Source organism: Rhea americana, unplaced genomic scaffold (genome assembly GCF_003343005.1).
Source record: "Rhea americana isolate MKP2758 unplaced genomic scaffold, rheAme1 scaffold_515, whole genome shotgun sequence".
Classification (NCBI taxonomy): Eukaryota; Metazoa; Chordata; class Aves; order Rheiformes; family Rheidae; genus Rhea; species Rhea americana.
The window spans coordinates 111,816-122,896 of NW_028186663.1; the positions used below are offsets into that span (position 1 = coordinate 111,816).

At 46.3% G+C, this 11,081-nt stretch overlaps 1 protein-coding gene across 8 annotated transcripts in view; it reads left to right on the top strand.

Moving 5' to 3' along the window:
* DCTN1 (dynactin subunit 1) overlaps window positions 1–11,081 on the top strand; it is a 65,992-nt gene that overhangs the window by 16,805 nt on the left and 38,106 nt on the right. The window lies entirely within an intron of this gene.

Genomic DNA, 11,081 nt, shown 5'->3' on the forward strand with positions numbered 1-11,081 from the left:
AAAAAAAAAAACACAAATCTGGCCACTCAGATACTAGGAATAGGCACAATACCAGCACTAAAAAGAAAATGAGACAGTACCTGCTTAGTCCTCTCTATCCAAGATGCCAGTTAGTGGTATCTGCGACGGATCTTTCATTTCCAGCCTTTTACATTTTGATTTTTGTGTGGAGAGATAATCCAAAGAACAGCATTTGTGCTTCCTCAGAAAGCCCACAGGTGAGGAGCAGTGAAGAGATCGAATGAAAAGCTGTGTGTTCCATTTAAAATTTGATCTGCAGAGACACCCTAGAAGGATGGCTGGGAACAAATACTACTGGAGTATTTTTCTCTTCTGACCTCTTCTACGACCTCTCTCTAGTCTGAAGTCTCTGCCTGCATCTGATACTTGACTTGTGTGCATGCATTTTTGCCCTGCATTTTTCACTCCTGCTGCATATTATTCTTGCTGTTTTGCATGCAACTCTTACAAGAGCCATGAAAAAGATGGATGTAAGAATGTTGATGGGAAGAACTTCTGTTTTTGAATGTTTTAGTGTTTCTTTTTTCCCCTTCCCTTTACAGGCTCCCATTCATTATGATTTCCAGGGGGTTAGGTTGATTGCAGGTCATGGTACATATGCTACCATCTGTTCAGAGCTTTAGTTGCCTATTGCTTTTAAAAGAAGTGCTCGTATGGTAATAGCTGTCCAGAGGACCTATATCACAAAAGAATATTCCTGACTAGTGTTGCGTGGAGATGAAGCTCAGACAGGTAYGTCATAGCTTTTCTCAGAATGACAGTCTTGTGCCACAGATTTTTCGATGTCACCTCAGAATTCAGTTTTTCAGATGGAAGCCTTTAATAAGCCTGCCAGCTCTCCACCTTCCTCCTCTACAACTCTTGACATTGTACAAGTATGTGAAAATTGCGATCCAGTTGATATGATCACAAAATAACTAACATTATTAGCATGTAAATCCTTATTCATGAGATTAAGGTAGCTTTTTGCATGTTAAATATAGACTTTAATCGGGTTAAAAGCTGCTTCCTCTTGCTGCTTTTCTTGTGCCAGATGGTCCTTGTCCTCTGAGCTGTTGTGCCCCTCTCTGTTTYGTGCTTTTTGCCTTGGTTTCGTTACTGCCTTTGAATTTCTCCTGGCCCGCTGGCCCTGCCACTCAGCAAGAGCAGTGGCATAGGTGGCCCCTCGCCCTTGCAGCCGTGCCTGCTCCGTGGCCTTCGGTGGCTGGTGGCATGGGCTGCACTGTCGGCCCTGGCAGGCAGCCCGTCGGGGCTCCCGACCGTCGTGGGTGGTTTTGTACAGCTGCTGCTGGCGAGATCCCCGTTGTTTCGTCTCTGGGGCCGAGAGAAGCTGGCGGGTTCTGATCATTATCTGCGAAGCTGCATAGTAGCMCAAGGGCGTATGGTATCGGGGCTCTCCCCTGCGCATCCATCCTGCATATCCTCCTCAGCTTCTCTTTAAGGGTACCCGTGGCAGGGCGGGTGTGGTGGCCCAGGCTGTGCCCCTCTGGCACAAGCGAAGAGTGAGGGAATTTCTGGTTCGTCTCAGACGAGTATAGCAGCCCCTGCTTGGGGCTGTAGTGCTGAAACTGCTTTTACACTGAATGAAGAAGAATAGCAGATGCTATCGTAGCAGTGAGGGAGGGCTTCTTTCCTAAAATTTGGAGTGAAATTACAGTTCTGTGCTCCTTCATCTCTTCAGCACCTCCTGGTTCTGTCTGACTGTGCAGAATGTCTTTGGTCTTGCTGAGAAATCTGGGATTATATTCTGTCGTTGCAGTGGCACCTTTCCGTGGAACAGTGGCACTTGGTCTGTTTTCCAAGGCCGTTATATAAAAAAGCTTCCTGGGTAGGTTCAGAGCAGAGATTAGGAAATAGTTTGTCACACGATGGGTAGTGAAGCTGCGGAACTCCTGCCACGGGATCTTGGGGGTGGTRAGTATTTTAAGGGATGCAAAGAAAGGCTGGATGTACTCTTTGAAGAGAAACCTATGTAGTGTGAAACCTCTGTAGTATGAAACACATAGCAATRCACAGAAATTACAGTTGACCCAGGAAGTACTTGAAATACAAGTGTTTGACGCCAAGGGAGAGTAGTTAGAGTAAAAATTTACTTTTGTTTTTCTTCCCTAGACATCTTGCTCTGGCCTTTGGTTTAGTATAGCGTGGCCGCTGTGTTCCTGGGGAAAGCTTCCAGCTTCAGCCCCGGGTGCAGCGGTGCCATTGGCTCTGGCTGGTGCTGCAGGCGCTCTGCCAGGGTGGAGTGGCTGCTCATTTGCACAGGGACTGGCAGCGCAGCCTCAGGATGCCAGCAGCTGTGGCTTAGTGGGGTTGGAGGTAGGAATCTGGAAGCCTTTTAGCTGATYGTGTTGGTGGGGTTATGGTCAGGAGCTAGCTGTGTCTTCTGCCCAGAAGACCCTGCTGAATGCCTTGTTTCACAGCTTCCTCCACCATGAGCTCTGCCTTACTTACGGGGATGTCAGGGGTAGGAGGTCAGAGTCTGAACACACTTGTGCCTTATCTTGCTGCCTGAGTCCTGGGAATTGTCTGTGTGTTTTACTTGGTCTGGTCTTCCCTTGACTCTGCCTTATGTAGCTGTGCCAGCTGCATGGCTTGGCCTCTACTGTCCAGTACCAGTACTGTCCAGTACTGACTGGCACTGTTCAGACACTTGTTTCCAGAGGTCTTGGAAAACTTCAGCTGGAACTGAAGCCTGCCACACACTTTTCTGGCTAGAACAGGGAGCTGCTCGAAGGTAAAACGGGCTCATCGATGAGGTCCCTGTTGTGCCCCGCAGTTCTTGCAGGGCAGAGCCTTTGAAATGCAGGTAGGCAAGCTGAACGATACGGTTTGTCTGGAGGCCCTGTTGATAAGCAGAGTGTGGAGAAACCCAAATTAGTTAAAATAGGGAGATATTTCTCAAAATATCATAGATTGGAGACTGATCAGTCCCATAGCCAGTTTGTTGATGGTGTTTGTAGGAAGCTGGAAGTGTGAATGGAGGCAAGAGCCTTTACGGAGTGGGAACATCCATTCGATGCTGTCCCCCGTAAGCCTGATCTCTACGAAGATGACGATAACTTTCAAAGATTCTGAATGAAGGGTCTCTTACCACAGTTCACTTGTCCTGTAACAGCGTAAGCTTAAAGCTGAGTTGATGCCTGGCTTTTTCTAACAGGTTGGCTCTGTCCCAAATTCACTAACATTCCCATTCCTTTTGTCATCCAGCTGGCATTCAGTGTGCTGGAGCTGATTTTTAAGTGTTTTGTGTTGATCCTAAGAATAACAGATCTGTAACAAGCGTGGCTTCTTCATCTCCCCCTCGGTTGTGCAGCTGATCTTGTTTTGTCCCTCTCTTGTCCTCCTGTTTATCACTGTGTCGGTTCTTAAGCTTCTTTCTAGAGCGGTATGTTCAGCGCTAGTGTCTCCATTTGTGGAGCAGATGGCCTCTTTCAGCTTGGTGAGGGCATGGGACTATCTGATTCCAGATGGTTTCTTTTTAAAGAAAAGGGGCCAACCCAAGCTCTATTAATCCTTTAAAGGAAAGAGTAATCCAATTATCTCATAAAACGTGCCTCACATAACTGCAGAAAACATGTCTTACAAAAGGGTCAAAATGAACCCGGGCACTAATTTTTACATGGCTTTTATTTCTCTTGGCCAGCTGGCAGATTGTAATGGCAGTTCCTGTAAGCGCACGCGTGGTACTTGCGGCGAGGTCTGTGTTGCAGAATGGTGGCTGCTCCCCTGTTAATCCGGGGAAAGGCCAGCGAGCCCGCTGAGTTGCAGCAGGGCAGCGTCTGGCGCCACAAGCTGATCGTGCCCTRTATATGAGCCGAAGTTACCTCGGGCACCGTCATGAGCTGTTCTTGTTCCTGAGCTGAGATAAGCTTTAGCAGTCTCATCTGTGTTGGTCTTAAAGAGTACCTTCTTTCTTTAAGTCAAGTACACTTTCTTGTATATCACTGAACTTTTTTAAAGGACAAGGCTAAAGCATCTGTTAAAATATTTCATGAACCATCATGCTTGCAGAATTCTTTAGCTATGTGAAGGCCTCAGGAGAGTTACCCAATCACATAATACCTTAGGACTTGCACCAGTCTAACTACAGCGAATTCTAAATCCCTAAAGCGTATGTTAAAATAAAACATCTGTTTTTTTTCAGTTATAAAACTGTATTTTTCTCATCTACTCCTTCTGCTTAACAGTGCAGCTTTAGAAGGTGTGACCAGTTTCTTGTTAATACCTGTAGGATCTTTGCAGAAAAAATGCATATATTCCAGTTTCAGAAAACWTAAGATTTGGGCTAGGAGAGGTGTTGGTTCATTAGAACAGCTACTGCATCACCCTGTGTACTGTAATATCCTTAATTCTCTTAACTGAATATTAAATCTGCATAAGCTTTCATGTGACTCCTTGAGCAATATATATAGAACTTTGTTCACTAAGGGGCTTACAGTCACGAATCAAGGTTGCTTTTGTCTGAGAAAATTTATATCTAGATGGGTCTTTTCCTTGAAGAATTTGGGTAACAGTTGWTTGAAATTGCAGAATGGAGGAAAGCCTCTGTCCTCTAGGCCAGTGCAGGAGCATGGTAAAGGACTGATAYAAAGAGATACTCTGCTGGAACTATTAATGCCATCAGATAACTTTAAAGCCACCTCTGCACATAAAATTAGCTCTTGATGCAGACTTTACTGTGGCATACTCAGTCTCTGTGCTTCTTCATTAACCTCTGCTATTAGCGCTTTTAAAAATGTTATTTGAAATTCTCTCTACTGCTAACACCAGTAGCTCATCTGTGCCCACTGGAAGACCTGTTGTGAGGGAGGGATGCTGGTGGGATCCTGGATTTTAGCTCTTGAGGATGAACAGATTTGTTTACAGGTTATTGCTGCCCACAGGAGTCGTAGCCAGTTAGGAGGAACCAAAAAGTAGTTAGGTTTGGATAATAGATGTGCCTTGTCCTGAGAGTTGTTTCTGTGGAAATGGCACCATCTAATTTGGCAGTTCCATCCTTCATGGACTAATTGGCTGACTGATCCAAAATAAGCTCTTTCTGGTAGCCCTGATGTATCATCAAAGTGGAGGAGGAAGGAGGTCACTAGTGATGGGGCAAGCRAGCAAGCCTGGTATGGACTGATTGGGAGTGTAACTTGGCCTCCAGCTTCCTTGTTGTTGGGGATGTGTGACCAAAATTAGCAGACTAATCAGCCCAGGCAGAGAAGGGTTCAGAAAGCTGATGAAGTTCCCCAAACTTCAGGGCTCTGAGCGTCTTTGAGGAGAATTAAACCTGATAATGAGCAGATCCTTGCACAAGGCTATCACTYGCACAACGGTTTGCCGCACTACAGTATACTCGGCAACTTCAGGTTTGGCAGCTGCAAGCTAGGGATGGAGATGAGAGTGAAGAACCAAGTGCAAGCCAAGAGAGAGGTGACTGTGTAGCCCACGTGAGAGCAGAGAGCTTGAGATGAATGCTTTCTGCTTCAGTGCCCCAAATTTGTGAGTCTGTCATTTCCTCAGACTGTCGACAGCAGGAAAAGCTGCTTGGCACGGTGAGATAGAAAGGCACCACTGGAATTCAGAATTTGCTGTGGTTAGGCTGGTGCGAGTCCTAAGGTGTTATGTGATTGGGTAACTCTCCTGAGGCCTTGACATAGCTAAAGTATTCTGCAGGTTCGATGGTTCATGAAATATTTGTTGGTTTTTCTAATGTGGGCTGGGATCAAAGTCCTGTTGAGTTCTGCGGTTCAGAAGGACAGGTCCAGTTCGGCTCTGTATTCAGTTCACGTTTGGGGAAGGGAGAGTCGGGGGGGCAGCACTCGTGTGCGTAAGCTCTTGGGTCCGCCTGGAGGCAAACGGGAGTGGGGGAGTCCACGTTGCCCTTTGCTGCGAATGTCTTTTGGGAGCAGAGCTGTGCTGCAGAACGGCTCTGTGTGCGCATAGAAGGCAYAACATGCCTTTGAATCCCTCTGGGGACACCTCATCAATTCTGCAGCAGCAATTTCCTTTGAGGTTACTCGGTGCAGCCTGCCATTTTCCTTTGAATAACAGAAAWTTGCTATTTGCCTGAAAAGGAAAGWTTTTAATCTAGGCTTGTGAGAAAGTTATGCGTTCCAAGTTAGCCTAGTTTTTACAGTAGTACTATCTGGATAAATACAATTTTATTCTTACTCAACTTTCTACAAATAGGAGCAACTTCTTGTTTGCTTGTGCAGGTGCAGAATATTCCCATCCTGCTAACCTGAGAGAAAGTATGCTTAGTTCTTCTCTAGACATGCATTGGACTTTCGCTCCTCAGMATGATGGATGAGGTTCCTCACCATCAAAGGGTTCTCGCCTCTAAGACACTGCTAGTAAGCTCTGCGGCTGGGGCCGCAACCTGAGGATACTCCACTGATGCATCTATTCCTTCCTGGCTTTCGGTCACCTATTATTTGAAACAGGCAGAAATAYCTTAATTCTCTTCCTCACACTGGATATGGTACGTGACTCTGCTGTCAGCACTGTACCTGTAGTGGTACAGTGTGAAGTGCTGTAGTTCCCTGTAGCACTGCAATGGCTTTAACTCATGCAATTACTTCTCTTGGTTAACTGTAGAAATCTGGTCTTTTGTCTCAGTGCTTGAGCTCTTGAGAGCTTTCTTTTTGATTCTTTCCTGATCTGCATATTTAGCTGACTYTTGACTCATTAGAATATTTTCTGACTTGCTTTAATAAATTAYTGTGGGAGCAGAGACACTTTCTTGCAAAAAAACCCATTGTTTTTCACTCATCATATACAGAAGGTATTACAGGCCAGTATTTCCATAGCAAGAGGTGACTCCATGCTGGAGGCGCCAGTCTTCTGCAGTTTAACTACTCTGTTTAATTTTTTCTTTTTTTTAGTGCATTAGGAATTCTCCRAGGTTGATGTAGCCATGTGTGTTGGCCAAGAGCATCCTTTGTATAATGTGATTTCTACAATGCATCTAGAATATAGTTGTCATACTTTTTTGCAACAGAATATGCTTTGCAAGATTTGCAAATATTTGATGTGCACGTAAAACTGTAGAAGGTGCCTTTTGTCCCTGTTCCGGGGAAAAAGCACAAGTCTTTATGTGGATACTGTTGCCTTCTCTCCTGGTTCCCCTAGGAGAGCCTGATGTCTGAGGTAGCAGTGATTGAGGTAGGTGTGCCTCAACGTGTATGGATTTGCTGTTGCCAGGATCTTGAGTGAATGCTGGATAGTTTTTTGACTATGTTCTGCGGCAGAAGGGGTTGGGAGGTTAGTCTCCTGACTGTTTCTTCAGCATTTCCAAGAGATACCTAAATACCAAAGGCATAGCCCAACCTTAAATCTGTGCTCCTCACTGGCGTGAGAGTGGTGCTGCCTAAAGGAGAAATGCTAAGAAGGATGCTTCCAGATTTGCCAGAAGTCCAAAACTTTTGACACTGGTTGTTTTACTGAGGAGATACTGTCTTAAATGGTCAGAGGCTGGTGAAAGCCTGCCTATGCTTTTATTGGCAGGGAGATAAAAGTAACCTGCACGTAAACCAAAACTTATATTTGCTCACTTCAGATCTACCAGTTTAGCTATACACCCTTCTTCAAGGTGCTCTGCAACAGCAACAGAAACGGAGAAGGATCCTCACCTCCAGCCCAGCTTTGTGTCATCTGCATGGGGCTTCTCAAATCATTCCTTGCCGCATGCTTCACAGTGCTGAAGTTCTGACTTGCTCATCAGTAAGGCTGGATAAGTAGTCTAGTGGATGCTCTGGCAGCCTGCCAGGAGGCAGATGGCCACATCTAAATTGCACAAAGCAGAGGATAGAAGCCTTCATCCTGGATAAAAGWGTGACCCATGGAAGCAATGGACCAGGCATGTTATAAAAGATCTTGACTTAAAAATACGGGTAATTTGGATCCCAGAGCCAGTAGTTCTAAAGGGTCTGRTTTCCAGGTCATAGATCAAGAATGAGTGCATCACTGAAGATACCAGTGATCTTAACTGCTACTGGAGAAAATGTTTGAAATAGTAAATGACACACACATACACAAATATATATGTATGTATATGTATACACACATGTATGTATGTGTGTATATATATATATCGTATATATGTGTGTGTGTGTGTGTATATATGTGTGTGCACACATGAATATATATATATAATATACATTTTATATTTAAATATAAGAATACATTTAATATATACAGATAGGGACTGCCTTGTCCTGTGATGGAAGGAACAAAGCAAGAGTGGATCGGGCCTCAGCTTAAAAGTCCTAGGTTGGACCGGAAGGCGTTTTGGTTACAGGGAGTTTTCCCCCTTTCTTTCAGCTTGGTAAAATCCAGCAAGGAAAACGCTTTCACCCTGATTAATAGGAGTGACCTTCAGCAATCTGCCTCATCAGCCCCAAAGACGTTAGGACTGTACTACGGGATTTGAGGGTTTTGGTGTGCAGCTCATCGCCAGCTAGCACTGATCGGTTTTAATATGTAACAGAATCCATACTCTGCAATCCTTTTTAGACCGTTAATCAGAGTATGTAATGTGAACTCAGTGCACTACTCAGTGCTTTTAAGTTACCCAAAGGACTTTGGATTAGGTCAGATAATAAAATGAGAATGTGGGCTGAATGGTGTCTGATTCAGCTTTTGGCTGTGTACTTTGTGCAGTGCCATTGCAAACAGTCTCCTTTGCCGGTCTTCAAGGCATTATGGAGCAGCAGTGCCTGTGCTATTTTGGGCAAACAGATGATAGTCAGCTCTGCCTTTTATTTTTTAATTAATTATTTATTTATTTTGTAAGCTGCTGTGAAATCTTTGCAGAGTTTAACTGCAAAGTCCACACTAGCCTGTATTTCTGTAACACAGTTGCAGATCACCTGCTGTGATACTGCTGGACCCTGGAAGGGTATATTTTCAGAAGCATAGCCATGGAGTTTGGATGTGCTCTTTTTACTGACTTTAAATAGTTCTCAGAGAGAAAATGCTTTAAGTATTGTTAGTGCATCAGACAATAAAAACCTGATAYGTATGTTTTGGATGTGAGACTTGCAGGGTAGGAAATACTAAATGTGTACTTAACTAATGAATTTGAATTCTGGAGTGTCAGATGGGACTTTTAAGATATTTCTGATTTCTGAACTTTGGCCACCAGGAAAAGGTGGAAGAATCGAGGGGGAGCTTTGATTTACTCAACCCCCCTCGGCCCACACTCCTCCAAACCCGCGTAGATAGACCTTCGTGCCCCAAGGTTCGCTCTCGACTGTCAGGTTGCTTCGTGGGAAGACTGTGGTTGGGGCACGCAGACCCCGGCTCCTGCAGGTCCTCTCATAAAGGTGCCGGACTCTGTCCTGAAGCCGGGGTGTCTGCTCCCGGTGACTGCTACTGGCTGGCTGTCGCAGAACTGCACTGATGTTAAGAACATTTCTAATTCCCAGCTTAATTACTAATGGCCAGTTACTATCCGCTCTTCCTATGCCTGTGCTTCCCCTTTGTTGGGATCTGCCCTCGGATGTAACCACAAAGCCACCGAATCTCCACTCGGCCCTTAGTCTGCCCAAGCCACCCAAGTGAGTGCTGGACGTGGCCTCACGGGGTCGTCCTGGTGGCCTCACGGGGTCGTCCTGGTGGCCTCACGGAGTTGTCCTGGTGGCCTCACGGAGTTGTCCTGGTGGCCTCCCTCAGCATCGTGGCACCACAGGGCTGAGAGGAACTGCAGAAGGGCTGGTCTGTCCCCGGGGACTGGGGCAAGGTTAAACAAACCCATGGGGCTGCCCTGCGTGCGGGTGAAAGGAGCTACAGATTTCCCTTTCCTCGCACAGATATTGCTGGAGTGGGAACAGCACCACTTTCCTCTGGTGCCGGAGGTGTCTGCTGGGGCACCGGTGGGAGCCGCGGGGGGTTCGTGTCCGTGTTTCTTTGGGCAGAAGGGCTGGATGCCGCTGCRATGTGGGGGCCTGGGAGAGGACGTGTCCAGCTGCTCCCCTGCTGCCAGTCCAGCACGGATGGTGGTGTCAAACATATTCTGGTGCCTGGGACATGTTTACAGTCATCTTAGGAGTGATAGTTTCCTTTTTTATTGCTTTTTCATCAACTCCAACTTCTCTTTCCCAAATGCTACTTTGTGCTCTGGAGCTTCCATCTTTTTTTCTCTGGGAGAAATGATGTTAACTGGCCCTGCAAGGGGGTGGCTTTTTCGTTGTTAAGAGACTTCTGAGAGAGTCTCATAAAAATGCAGATTTTGATTTCAGAAAATACTTTCTTAAAGTGCTTTCAACTTTCAAAAACTCAGTCCAGARTGGCAAGGTACCTTGGACAGAGTTCATTTTCCTAATGTAGGTTGTGCAGCCATCAAAAACTACTGCAGATAACGGCTCTCGCAGCTGGATGCGAGCTACGCGTGGCATGGTAAGCTGAGAGGGACGTGCCTCAGGTCTCCAGGGAGTTCTAACCTGGCGGTGGAGGCGGCCTTTAGGGATGCTSTTTTTAAGAGATTTCAAGCATTGCGCCAAGCAGCCACTCCGTTTGCAGATGTTTGCATAGACACCTGCTACTTGAGAAGGATGGGTACCAGTATGGGCAGCTCCTGGTCGCGGCGAGCTTCTGTCCTTCATTGTTCCCTAGTTTTGAGGTACTGGAAAATAATAGAATCATCATGTAAATTGTCAGTATGAGAAGGTCCGTGCACACACGTATGTGCAATTATGTAGTACAAATCTATGGAATGAGAGATACGTGTATGTTTAAAGAAAATCTGAAGGCGTGGGGTTTCCAGTGTGTGGTGGGATTGGGACATGGAGGCTCGGGAAGGAGGATGGAGTTTGTGATAAATTTTCCTAGTTGCTTTGACGCTTTAAACTCAAGGCTTGCGGCGCTGGTGGAGGGTTGCCTTTCTCATCAAGGCGTAGCGCGCTCGGCAGACTTAGCCCGGGAGCGGACATCATCCTGGGGAGCTCGGCTTTGGCTTTGGCAGCCCCAGAAGCGGCCGCGTGGCCGAAGCGTCTCYGGGGGTGCTGGAGCCGTTGCGGGCGCCGAAGGCGGCGACGTGGCGAACGTCAGCCGGGCGACGTCCCCCGGCCCCGGGA